The sequence below is a fragment of the Ranitomeya imitator genome, chromosome 2, assembly GCF_032444005.1.
Source record: "Ranitomeya imitator isolate aRanImi1 chromosome 2, aRanImi1.pri, whole genome shotgun sequence".
In the NCBI taxonomy this organism is placed as follows: domain Eukaryota; kingdom Metazoa; phylum Chordata; class Amphibia; order Anura; family Dendrobatidae; genus Ranitomeya; species Ranitomeya imitator.
This window is the reverse complement of record NC_091283.1, coordinates 292,192,043-292,206,305: the sequence shown is the minus strand read 5'-3', so window position 1 is coordinate 292,206,305 and position 14,263 is coordinate 292,192,043. Positions and strand designations below refer to the sequence as shown.

The following is a 14,263-nucleotide window of genomic DNA, read 5'->3' as shown; positions in this document are numbered from 1 at the left end:
CTCTTCGCCAGTCGTTACACTGGCTACCCATTCATTACAGGATACAATTCAAAGTACTTGTTCTCACCCACAAAGCTCTCCACAGTGCGGCACCCCCTTACATCTCCTCCCTCATTTCTGTCTATCAGCCTAACAGACCACTGCGCTCGGCAAATGACTTTCGATTAACCTCTGCACTAATCCGTACCTCCCACTCCCGACTCCAAGACTTCTCCCGTGCTGCGCCAATCCTCTGGAATGCTCTACCCCAAGATATTAGGACCATCCATAATTTGCATAGTTTTAGGCGCTCGCTCAAAACACATTTGTTCAGAGCGGCCTATCACGTTCACTAATCAAAGTTATGTTATGTTTGTGTGTGTGTAGCCCATTCACTATCCCCATCTATTCCCCAACCCCTGAAGATGGCTGGACCATGATTGTAAATACATCATTGTAAATACACACCTGTACTTTGCATCTCCCCCACCTCATTGTAGATTGTAAGCTCTCACGAGCAGGGTCGTCTTATTTTGCTTTAATTATTGTATTGTTAACGTTGTTACTTATGACTTTTGTGTTGGAAACTGTTAAACTGTAAAGCACTGCGGAATATGTTGGCGCTATATAAATAAAGATTATTATTATTATTATTACTTTGACACTCTAAGTCCTTTCCTGGAACCTTGGAAGGATAGAAACAACGCATCCTCTCTCTTCCAAGCATCAGTGACTGAGATATATTCTAATAGACATCTCCTAACATCTAATGTATGGAGTAGCTCCTCTTTAGGATTAGGGGGATTAGGGAGAAATGATGGTAGAACTATCTCCTGAGATCTGTGAAAATCTGAGGCTACCTTTGGTAAATAAGCTGGATCCGGTCTGAGGACTACTCTGTCCTGTAGAAACTCTGTATAAGGGGAAAGCCTAGAAAGAGCCTGTATGTCTCCTACCCTACGAGCAGATGTAATTGCCACCAAAAATGCTGTTTTGAGGGATAGTAATTTAAGTGAGGCTGAATGTAATGGCTCAAACGGTTCTTTAGTCAAGGCTGAAAGGACTAGGTTGAGATCCCAAGGCATTGACCTATTCCTGTGTATAGGTCTGGATCTACTAGATGCTTTGATGAACCTTGATACCCAATAATTACCAGCAATGTTACAAGAAAATAGGGCCCCTAGGGCTGAGACTTGTACTTTTAGCGTACTTGTGGATAGATTTAGCTCTAGCCCTCTCTGCAGGAATTCTAGAATCTGGTTGATTGGTATACCCTCTTCAATATTAAAATTTGAAGAGGCCAGAAACTTCCTCCAAGTTCTAGAGTAGATCTTAGTTGTTATGTTTTTCCTACTCTTCATAAGGGTATCAATTAGATTTGGAGAAAAACCTCTGTTTTTTAACAGTGACCTCTCAAAAACCATGCCGTCAAATGGAGACCCTTCACTTGTGGATGGTTCATTGGACCTTGATGAAGTAGGTCCGGAATATCCGGAAGTACCCAGGGGTCTTTCACAGACATGGTCCTGAGCCAGGAAAACCAAGCCCTTCTGGGCCAGAACGGAGCGATCAGTATGATTCTCACTTGATCCTCCCTTATCTTTCTGAACACCAGAGGCAATAGGTTTAGCGGGGGAACGCATATGCCAACCGGAAATCCCATCTGATCAGGAAGGCATCCACTGCCAGCGGATATTCCCTGGGATTCAAGGAACAGAATTTTTTTGTTTTTCTGTTGTCCTTGGTGGCAAATAAGTCCACCTCTGGATGACCCCATATGCGGACAATCTGGTTGAAGATTTTTGTGTTCAGAGACCATTCTCCTTGTCTTAAGGTGTTTCGACTTAGAAAGTCTGCTCTTATATTCTCCTTCCCTTTTATATGTACTGCTGTTAAAGATAGCAGAAAACCATTTTCTATCTGGAGCAGGAGATCCGCTACTTCCATCAGGGACTCGGAGCGTGTTCCACCTTGGTGATTCACGTAGGCCACTGCCACCTGGTTGTCGGAGAGGATTTTGACATGGTGACCCTGTAGATATACGAGGAGTTCCTTAATTGAGAATTCAATTGCCATCAACTCCTTCTGATTGGAAGAGGCTGATATTTGGGGGTCCCATAGACCCTGAACTACAACATCACCCATGTGTGCCCCCCACCCCGTGGGGCTGGCGTCCGTTGTGATTACCCGAGTCACCTGTGTCACCCAGGGAACTCCTGCTGACAGATTGTCTTCCTCTAGCCACCATCTAAGAGATGCAAGAACCACTGGACTCAATGTCATCTGACCCTGCAAGGAACCCTGTAAGGCTCTATCATAACGCAGTACGTCAAACTGTAAAGGCCTGGAGTGGAACTGGGCCCAACGGACGGCGGGAATACAGGAAGTTAGGGAACCTAACAAAGACATAGCCTGTCTAAGGGTCATGGTTGGTTTATTAATTGCTTTTAACACCTGTTGTTGGATATGAAATAGTTTATCAGGTGGAAGACAGCATTGTTGGGACTCGGAATTTAACAGCAGCCCTAGGAATCTCTGGGTTTTTAGGGGTTGTAATCGGGATTTTTCATAACTTACAATCCAGCCCAGATCTTCTAGCTTAGATATAGCTGTTTTTACCTGAGCAAGGCAATGGTCTGCTGAGTTTCCAACTATCAGGAAATCATCCAGATAAGGGATAATGAGGATATCGGATTCACGTAAGTGCGCCATGACCTCCGCGACTACTTTAGTAAATACCCGGGGAGATGCTGAGAGGCCGAAGGGAAGGGCTCTAAATTGAAAATGGCGAACAATACCTCCCATAGACACCGCCACACGTAGAAACCTCTGGAAGTTTCCATGGATAGGTGTTGTGAATTCTGTGGCAGAGCTCCCTCCTGTGGTCACAAGTGGTACTTCGGCTGGTTCTCTCTGTGAGCTTCCGTAGGTGGAGGAAAGTGGTACTGCGGCTTCTGAGTTTCCTTCCTCAGGTGATGTGGTGAAGTCGTTAGGTGCTGCTCTATTTAACTCCACCTAGTGCTTTGATCCTGGCCTCCAGTCAATGTTCTAGTATTGGACCTGTTTCCTCCTGGATCGTTCCTGTGGCCTGCTGCTCTGCATAGCTAAGTTACTCTTTGCTATTTGTTTGCTGTTTTTTTCTGTCCAGCTTGTCAATTTGTTTTTTACTGCTTGCTGGAAGCTCTGGGACGCAGAGGGTGTACCTCCGTGCCGTTAGTTCGGTACGGAGGGTCCTTTTGCCCCCTTTGCGTGGTTTTTGTAGGGTTTTGTGTTGACCGCAAAGTTACCTTTCCTATCCTCGCTCTGTTCAGAAAGTTGGGCCTCACTTTGCTAAATCTATTTCTTCTCTACGTTTGTCTTTTCATCTTAACTCACAGTCATTATATGTGGGGGCTGCCTTTTCCTTTGGGGTATTTCTCTGAGGCAAGGTAGGCTTATTTTCTATCTTCAGGCTAGCTAGTTTCTCAGGCCGTGCCGAGTTGCATAGGGAGCGTTAGGCGCAATCCACGGCTGCCTTTAGTGTGGTTGGAAAGGATTAGGGATTGCGGTCAACAGAGTTCCCACGTCTCAGAGCTCGTTCTTGTTTTTTGGGTTATTGCCAGGTCACTGTATGTGCGCTGACCTCTATGTCCATTGTGGTACTGAATTACCTTTCATAACAGATAGGAACATGATAGTATGCATCCTTTAAGTCCACAACTACCATGAAGCAGTGTTTAAACAACATCTTTATTGCAGAACTGATTGACTCCATTTTAAATGTGATATTAACCAGGTATTCATTAAGGGATTTAAGATTGATAATAGTCCTAAATGACTTGTCTGGTTTTTGAATCAGAAAAAGAGGAGAGTAGAATCCTCTTCCTCTCTCTGACTCCGGGACTTCAATCAGCACATTTTTAAGGCATAATTTTATGACCTCTGCCTCTAAAGCCGTCTGCTCAATAGTGGAGGAACGTAAGGGGGTTAGCATAAATTTATCCCGAGGCCAGTGAATAAATTCCAGTTTCAGACCAACCGATATAATACCTCGGACCCAGTCACTATTTGTGATGTTAGTCCATGCGGAAGAGAAGGCTGACAATCTCCCTCCCAAGGGATTGCTAGTCATTGGTCTGGTTTCTTACGTTCTTTTGAGGAACGGCGAAACATGTAACCCGTACCTCTCCTGCGTCTATCCTCCCATCTAAAATTCTCTCTAGAGGGTGAGGATGCGCGCTTTCTTCCACGACCAAGTCTCCTTCTGTTGAATGGACGCCGGTAAGAGGCTGATGACAGATTAGGGAATTTCTTCTTATCATCCCCAGCCTTTTCAAGCAGCTCATCCAAGGTTGGCCCAAAGAGATATTCCCCTTTACATGGGATAGCGCATAACTTGGATCTTGACTGAATATCCCCCGACCAACACTTCAACCATAAGGCTCTACGAGCCGTGTTGGAGAGTCCTGCTGCTCTGGCCGCCATTCTGACCGAATCCACCGACGCGTCCGACAGGAAAGCCGCAGCATCCTGAATCACTGGAAGTGCACTTAGAATTGAACTTCTGGAAGCGCCTTCTTTAAGCTGGGATCCCAACTGTTCCAGCCAGACCATTAGGGACCTGGCCGTACATGTCGCAGCCACTGCCGGTCTCAAGGACCCGGCTGCCATCTCCCAGGTACCTTTAAGGAAGGTATTTGCCTTCCTGTCAAGAGGGTCTTTAAGGGATCCCATGTCCTCGAAAGGTAATGCGGCTCTCTTTGATGCCTTCGCCACCGCCGCATCTAATTTAGGGGCTTTGTCCCAGGTATCCACAGCCGCATCCTCAAAGGGATACCTGCGCTTTAAAGCTGGTGGCAATGAACCTTTCTTCTCCGTTTTTTTCCATTCCCGGAGAATCAGGTCTTGAATCTTATCATTCACCGGGAAGGATCTACGCTTCTTGTGTTCCAAGCCGCTGAACATTAGCTCCTGACGGGAAAGCTGCGTCTTAGGTTCTTCTAAGCCCATCGTACCTCTGACCGACTTAACTAATTTATCCACCTGGTCCAGAGGCAGACAGAATCGGCCAGAGTCCTCTTCTGATGACGAGGAAGAGAGAATTGAGCCATAAGAACCTTCCTCCTTATCTTCCTCCGAAGAATCAGAGATCACCGAAGCTCTCTGTTTTGAACTTCCCGCCTGGGACAGAGACTGCAGGGATTCCCTTACTTCCATACGGATCATCTCCTTTAGACTAGCCATAGAAGCATATTCTTCCGCTACCTAGGGGAGGACAATAAGGGTGATACCATCTATCTAGCCTGATGTCACTCAACCCCTCCACTCCTGTAGACCTCACCGTCTGTTGTATACAGGAGGCGCACAATGTTTTAGGGTAAGAATCTGGTAAAGGGACTTCACACAGGGCACACTCCTTATGTTTCGACTTTGCACTTTTCTTCCCCTAGAATGACAAAGTATAAGGGGCCCGTGTCACTGAGTGAACATTCACGTAGATCACTTACCAGTGTACGCCAAAGAAAAAGGTACCGGAACACGAGGGGGCTCCTTGCCAGTCGAAGCTCTAGATCCTTCCCTGGACGAGCTTTTACGGCTGGACTGGTCACTTCTGTTATGCTCCTTTCCCACGGCTTCCTGCCGCACTTTATCCAGAAGCTGAGGCTGCTGCTCACCATCATCTGCCATGATGAAGCTGTGGCCAAAAGCAGGGTTCTATCGCCAACACCTGCTTATATCCCCCTGTATTCCGGTCAGCAGGCCGCCTGGCGTCCTCCCCATTGGCTCCTGATGATCAGGCTGCAGCTGGGAGGTCAGCAGTGGCAAAAGAAGAAATCCGTCGTCCGGACCCATGGGCGCCGCCATTTTGGAACGACTGCGCATGCGCAGCCATCCCGTGAACCGGAAGCGCCTGCTGACTCCACCCCCGGCGCCACAGCGTTCCGGAAACGCTCAGTGAGCGATGCAGGATGCCGGGGATGCCCAGCAGCGCTCCGGACGGCGCTCCACTTCCGACGCCGCAACTACACCACCGCACCTCACCGCCGCAGCATGACCCAGGGGGGGTGGGGGGAGATTAATACTCACCAAAGCCGGCGCTTCATGGAGACGAGGAATCCACCGGACCCTGCTCCCTGCTGCCAACGCCACTGACGTGCAATCCAGCCAGGACCACCGTGGCGTCTGCAGGGACTACCGCACCAGCCGAGGTAGGAGACCCCCCCCCCGCTACCAGAATCGGCCGGCCGGCCTGGGCTTTCTACGAGATGATATCTGTAGGATCCTGTCCCTCCAGGAACAGGAAACCAACTGATGCATGGGGAGAGGTGCCGCCCTTTTGTATCTGTAGGTTTCCTGTTCCTGAAGGGCGGATCCCCTCTCTCATAGTGCTGTCATGGGAGTCCGAATAAATCTCCTGTTCCATAGCCTTTTCCCTCTGGATTTCCCCATCTCCATATTTTCCCACCTCTCCAGCTCGACTGACACACCTCCACCGAGTAGAACATGCCTGAAACCCGTTTTTTCACTCAAAGTGAAACGCATCCAAATTGGGCTCTGGAACGCATATGTGGCTGAATCCATACCTGTGCAACGCACTAACTGCGCACTTCCGCTCAGTGGAACACAGTGACGCAATCGGATTACCTCACTTCCGTTTTAGTCTCCCTACGTGATAGGTACCACATGGAGGTTATCCCCGCCCCTCGCCGATATAACGGTCACTTCCTGACATACATGTGTCCACAACGAGCGGCTAATACCGCGTTACACCACGCACCAGGCTCTACTCTACTAAAACCGGTATGTTCTGAACCTCTGACACCAGCACTACATCTTTAATGTGGACACGTCAGTTACTTACCTTATCTTTATATCACAGATACATCTTGTAACAGGCAGCACAGCGGATGCTCTATGGCACACAGCGCCTCTCTGACTTAAAGGTACGGATACACTTTTTTTTAAGATCATACAATCAACCTCAACTCATACCTCAGTCTTAGCCACATCGGTCACTCACTATCTGTGCATTACAGATACAATTTACCATAGGAAATACGGCGGGTACCCCACTGCATACAGTGCCTCTCTGACTTATAGGTATGGTGATATTCCTTACCTAACATGTAATGAGATCATATCATTAATTCTCTCTATTATATCGTAGATCACATCCTATTCTCAAAAAACCCAAACGGTCACCTAATTCTGTGAAGCCAGTAATAATAGGTGGGTGCCTCAGAATAATTACTCCTAATAAAAATCAATCTGCCACTTACACCACCTTACTTGTTTAACAGGATGTAGAGACACGGTGTCTCATTCCCCTTAATTAATACACCGAACCAAACAGCAGTCGGGTAGGTTCTTTACTATACCACTTCCTCCTCAGAATAACGTGTGTTCTCCAGATATAAATATGGAGGATTGTTCTATGTTTATCACTCTGTTATTGAGATGTTTCAGGTTTTCACTCTCCGTGTGACTTACAAGATCAAACATTTTTCCTTATGCTCTTTATTGGTATTTTTTTATTTTATTATGTTTAATTTCATTATTTATTTCATTTGCATTCTTTCTTTCCATTGTTAGTATACTGATGAAGGTCACGGTTTGACCGAAACGTCTGGATACTGTTCTACAGTTTTGACAGCATTAAAATTAACTCGTATCTTCAAAAGTTGAGTGCCAAGTTTCTTTATCACAATATTTGGTTTGGGACCCTCCTTGACCACCATAACAGTAGTGCCACGTTACAACACTGCTTAATAATGGTGTCTGCCTGTCTGGGCCTGCAATGTATGAAGGTCTATTAGGCCGGGCCAGAGGCAGCGTCCAATAAGTTACCTTTCATCGCCCCCATACACATTAGACTAAAGTTACATGAATGCACTGATTTGGGGGGGTTTGGCCGACCATATAATGTATTTGGGGGCCTCCCAACAGATGATGTCAGGGCAGGGAAGGATCTGACATCCTGAATTTCAGAGGCTAATCCGTTTGTTCTTCCTGTAGATAATCCTCCGCTAGAGGAGTCTGGGGGCGACTCTCTCATACAGACCACAGGAAAGATGGAATATTTGTGTGTATGGGGGAATTGGGAGAGATAGCCGTCTGCCAAATGACCGTTCAGCCAACACTTATCTCATGTGTTATGGACCTGGTGGTTAGGAGCACCTGGAATGACCTGATGGTTAAACTAACACAAGACAAGCTCTGGGAAGTGGGAGCTCTGCTGACCGCAACCCCTAATCCTATCACACACACTAGAAATAGCCGTGGAGCGTACCTAACTCTGCCTAGACGCCTCTTCACAGCCTAAGAGCTAACTACCCCTAGAGATAGGAAATAAAGCCTACCTTGCCTCACAGAAATTCCCGAAAGAAAAAAGGCAGCCCCCCACAAATATTGACTGTGAGTTAAGATGAAAGTCACAATCACAGGAATGAAACAAGTTTCAGCAAAGGGAGGCCAGACTTACTAAACAGACTGAGGATAGAAAAGGTAACTTTGCGGTCAGCACAAAAAACTACAAAAAGACCACGCAGAGTGTGCAAAAAGACCCCCGCACAGACTCACAGTGCGGAGGTGCCACTCTGCATCCCAGAGCTTCCAGCTAGCAAGGCAAAATCATGATAGCAAGCTGGACAAGAAAACAAAGAACAACAAATAAACTAGCAGGGACTTAGCTTCTGCTGGAGAGGACAGGTCACCAGAAAGATCCAAGAGCGAACTGAACCAGTACTAGAACATTGACAGCTGGCATGGAGTAACGATCTGAGTGGAGTTAAATAGAGCAGCCAGCCAAAGAATAAACTAGGTCACCTGTGGAAGGAACCTCAGAATCAGCAGCTCCACTCACAGCCACCAGAGGGAGTCCATGGACAGAACTCGCCGAAGTACCATTCATGACCACAGGAGGGAGTTCGATAACAGAATTCACAACACTCATGTGTATGGAGCTGTTAGTATTACACTGACAGCAGTGATGATACACGGCACTACAGTAGTAAAGTGCATCACCGGAGCCATTAGAGGCTTGTATGTTGTATGATCGCACTAATCATAGGGGCTTAAAAAAGGTTTAAAAATATTTAAAGTGAAAAAAAAAAAAATCATAGTTTTAACAACCAGAAATATCCATAACTATAGGGGAAACAGAGTCATTGCACAATGATAGTTACGTCACGTCCATAACAACTTTATTATGCTCTATTAAACTACACACAGTGGGGTAGATAGAAATCACAGATCCCACAGCAATAGCTGGAATTGGGCCCCAACCTCAATAAGAAAAAATAAAAAAATAAAAAACAATTGTAATGTCACCTACAGGTGCAGCTCACAAAATTAGAATATCATCAAAAAGTTACATTTATTTCAGCTCTTCAATGCAAAAAGTGAAACTCATATTATATAGTCATTACAGAGTGGTCTATTTCAAGTGTTAATTTCTGCTAATGTTGATGATTATGGCTTCCAACCAATAAAAACACAAAAGTTATTATCCCAGTCAATCATAATTAACAAAAACACCTGCAAAGGCTTACTAAGCATGTAAAGGGAACCTGTCACCCCCAAAATCGAAAGTGAGCTAAGCCCACCGGCATCAGGGGCTTATCTACAGCATTCGGGAATGCTGCACCGGGAAAGGTCAGAGAAGCCCGGTGCCTGCGCACTGCAGTACTTTGCTCTGCCCTCAACAGGGCAGACAAAGTACACCTGCGCCGGAGCTGCAGCGTGAAAACAAGAAGAGGACGTCATCGTAAGAAGATGGGAGGCCCCGGACCGCGACGCCCATCGGACCAAAGCAGAACCGGTACCACCTCTGGGAGAGAATAATCTAACCTCTTTTTCTCATATTTCAATATACATCGGGGGCTTATTACAGCATTACAGAATGTAGATAAGCCCCTGATGCCGGAGGGCTTAGCTCACCTTCGATTTTGGGGGTGACAGGTTCCCTTTAAAAAGTTCCCTTAGTCTGTTTCAACAGGTTCCACAACCATGGGGAAGATTGATGACTTGACAGATGTCCAGAAGGCAGATACAGACACACTCCACAAGGAGGGCAAGCCGCAAAAAGTAATTGCTAAAGAAGCTGGCTGCTCACAGAGTGCTGTATCCAAGCATATTAATGGAAAGTTGAATAGAAGGAAAAAGTGTGGTAGAAAAAGGTGCACAAGCAACTGGGATTACTGCAGCTTTGAAAGGATTGTTATGAAAAGAGCATTCAAAAATTTGGGGGGAGACTCACAAGGAGTGGACTGCTGCTAGAGTCATTAATTCTAGATCCACCATATACAGAGGTATCCAGGACATGGGTTACAAATGTCGCATTCCTTGTGTCAAGCCACTTATGACCACTAGACAATGCCAGAAGCTAGTGATGAGCGAGTATACTCCTTACTCGAGATTTCCCGAGCATGCTTGGGTGATCTCCGAGTATTTGGACGTGCTCGTAGATTTAGTTTCTGTATCAGTAGCAGCATTATTTGCTGGTGCTAGCCAGCCTGAGTACATGTGGGGGTTGCCTGTTTGTTAGGGAATCCCTACATGTATTCAGACTGCCTAGCAGCCGCAAATCATGCAGCTATGGAGACAGAAACTAAATCTCCGAACACATCCAACTACTCTGAGACCACCCGAGCATGCTCGGGAAGTCTCGAGTAACAAGTATACTCGCTCATCACTACCAGATTCGTCTTACCTGGGCAAAGGCGAAAAAGAACTGGACTGTTGTTCAGTGGTCCAAGGTGTTGTTTTCAGTAAATTTTGCACTTCATTTGGAAATCAAGGTCCCAGAGTCGGGAGGAAGAGTGGAGAGGCCACAATCCAAGCTGCTTGAGGTCTAGTGTGAAGTTTCCACAATCAGTGACGTTTGGGGAGCCATGTCATCTGCTGGTGTAGGTCCACTGTGTTTTATCAAGACTGAAGTCAGAATAGCCATCTACCAGGAAATTTTAGAGAATTTCCCGCTGCCGACAAGCTTTTTGGAGATGGAAATTTAAATCTCCAGCAGGACTTGGCACCTGTCCACACTGACAAAAGTACCAATAGCTGGTTTAAAAACAACAGCCATGTCATCTGCTGGTGTAGGTCCACTGTGTTTTATCAAGACCAAAGTCAGCGCAGCCATCTACCAGGAAATTTTAGAACACTTCATGCTTCCCTTTGCCGACAAGCTTTTTGGAGATGGAAATTTCATTCTCCAGCGGGACTTGGCACCTGTCAACACTGCCAAAAGTACCAATACCTGGCTTAAAAACAACAGTGTCACTGTGCTTGATTGGCCAGCAAACTCACCTGACCTTTCCCCATAGAGAACCTATGGGTATTATCAAGAGGAAGCTGAGAGACACCAGACCCAACAATGCAGATGAGGTGAAGGCTGCTATTAAAGCAATTAATACTAATATACGGGGGACACATAGGTGACATTACTAATATATGGGGGCACATAGGTGATATTACTAATATACGGGGCACAAAGGTGACATTAATAATATATGGGGGCACACAAGTGACATTACTAATATATGGGGCACAAAAATGACATTACTAATATATGGGGTACAGAGGTGACATTACTAATATACGGGGGCACCTAGGTTTCATTACTAATATATGGAGGCACATAGGAGACATTACTAATATATGGGGGCACACAGGTGACATTACTGATATATGGGGGAACACAAGGGCTACTAATACTATTTAGGGGCTCATAGAAGGAATTATTGCCGCCTGTAGGTGAATAGGGGAATATTATCATGTGGGGGAAGAAGAAAAGGGGATAATGAGGGGCTGTGTGGAGAAGGAGCAAGATCATGAGGAGCTGAACAGAGAAGGGGGCATGATTAGGGGCTGTGAGGAAAAAGGGGGGATGTAGAGGGGCTGTGTAGAGAAGGGGGGATGATGAAGGGCTATGCGGAGAAGGGGGGATGATGAGGAGCTGTGCGGAGAAGGGGGGATGATGAGGGGCTGTGCGGAGAAGGGGGGATGATGAGGGGCTGTGTGGAGAAGGGGGGGTGATGAGAGGCTGTGCGGAGAAGGGGGGATGATGAGGAGCTGTGCGGAGAAGGGGGGATGATGTGGGGCTGTGCAGAGAAGGGGGGATGATGAGGGGCTGTGCAGAGAAGGAGGGGAGGGATGATGAGAGGCTGTGCGGAGAAGGGGGGATGATGAGGAGCTGTGAGGAGAAGGGGGGATGATGAGGGGCTGTGCGGAGGAGGGATGATGAGAGGCTGTGCGGAGAAGGAGGGATGATGAGGAGCTGTGAGGAAGGGGGATGATGTGGGGCTGTGCGGAGAAGGGGGGATGATGAGGGGCTGTGCAGAGAAGGGGGATGAGGAGGGGTAGTGCGGAGAAGGGGGGATGATGAGGGGTTGTGTGGGGAATGGGTGTTGATGATGATGAGGGTCTGTGCGGAACAGAGGGGATGATGAGGGGTGGTGCGGAGAATGAGGGTTGATGATGATGAGGTGCTGTGCAGGTAAGGGGGCTGATGAGGGGCTGTGCGCAGCATTAACGCTATTTAGGGGCTCATAGAAGGAATTATGGCCGCCTGCAGGCGAATAGGGGAATCTTATCATATGGGGGAAGAAGGGAGAATTATTAGTGGCCGGTACACAGGGGAGGACATTACTGTCTGGCGGCAAAGAGGAAAACGCACTCACTGCAGACACAGACAGGAATCGCAGCTGTGAATAAGGACTACAGCGAGTGTGATAATGTGTACAGCGCTGCGGAGTATGGAGGCGATATAGGAGGAGGAGGGATAATAACCCACATGGAGGATGACGAGGACTCTGTACAGACCTCCACCTGCAGAGCCGCGCACCGGAGCACATAGGAATCCACGGGACTGATCCAGGAACTCCTAGCTGAGCTCGGAGGTTCCTGTGAGGAGATGACGTCACCGGAAAGCGCAGTGCTCTGCCGGCCCAACAGCAGGAAGAAGCGCTGTGACTAGTTCGGATTGGAGGTGTTATTACAGCCGCTCCGCTGTAGAGGGCGCAGTGCTGAGGCCAGTAGATCGGAGTGGCTGGAGCGAGGACCTCAGATCCCTCCGCTGCACACAGCTGCGCCCTGAGGCTGTAGGTCGGAGTTGGTTCCTGGAGCTCCTCACACAGACTCCGTTCTCGCCTCCTCTTCCGGCTTTTCATGTTTCTCTGGAATTGCTGCAGGTTATAATGGCGCAGACATCACCGGTCTGTTTTATAAATCTTACGTTTTTATTGTCACTTTTTGTAATATAAATATTTCCGCTCCGCGCTGATTGTTCAGTGTCACCAGAATGTGACGTCTCCCGTCTGTCACCAGCACGGCCGGATTTAGACAAAGTGGGGCCCTGTGGAAAAGTGTGTAAGTGTGCGTCATGTGCTGCGTACAAGCCGCGGAGGACAGCTCTCTGGAATACTCGCTGCTCTCCACGCCCTGTCTGTGTGCGTAATGTGCTGCGTACAAGCTGCGCAGGACAGCTATCCGGAATACTCGCTGCTCTCCACGCCCTCGCTGTGTGCGTAATGTGCTGCGTACAAGCCGCGGAGGACAGCTATCCGGAATACTTTCTGCTCTCCACGCCCTGTCTGTGTGCGTAATGTGCTGCGTACAAGCCGCGGAGGACAGCTATCCGGAATACTCGCTGCTCTCCACGCCGGGGCTGTGTGCGTAATGTGCTGCGTACAAGCCGCGGAGGACAGCTATCCGCAATACTCACTGCTCTCCACGCCGGAACTGTGTGCACCATCTGCTGCGTACAAGCCGCGGAGGACAGCTATCCGGAATAGTCGCTGCTCTACACGCTGGGGCTGTGGGCGTCATGTGCTGCGTACAAGCCGCGGAGGACAGCTATCCGGAATACTCACTGCTCTCCACGCCGGGGCTGTGTGCGTCATGTGCTGCGTACAAGCCGAGGAGGACAGCTATCCGGAATACTCACTGCTCTCCACGCCGGGGCTGTGTGCACCATGTGCTGCGTACAAGCTGCGGAGTACAGCTATCCGGAATACTCACTGCTCTCCACGCCGGGGCTATGTGCGTAATGTGCTGCGTACAAGCCGCGGAGGACAGCTATCCTGAATACTCACTGCTCTCCACGCCCTGGCTCTGTGCGTAATGTGCGGCGTACAAGCCGCGGAGGACAGCTATGCGGAATACTTGCTGCTCTCCACGCCAGGACTGTGTGGGTCATGTGCTGCGTACAAGCAGCAGAGGACAGCTATCCGGAATACTCATTGCTCTCCACGCCAGGACTGTGTGTGTCGTGTGCTGCGTACAAGCCGCGGACAGCTATCCGGAA

General features: G+C 48.1%; 1 protein-coding gene across 1 annotated transcript in view; it reads right to left on the bottom strand.

Annotated features, from left to right (window-relative positions):
* Window positions 1-13,076, bottom strand: part of LOC138663263 (zinc finger protein 420-like) — a 69,097-nt gene extending 56,021 nt beyond the window's left edge. Inside the window, exon 1 of the mRNA XM_069749436.1 lies at window positions 12,781-13,076. The gene's annotated coding sequence lies outside the window, so the exon portion shown is untranslated. The remainder of the gene's footprint in view (window positions 1-12,780) is intronic.
* Window positions 13,077-14,263: the final 1,187 nt, after the last annotated feature.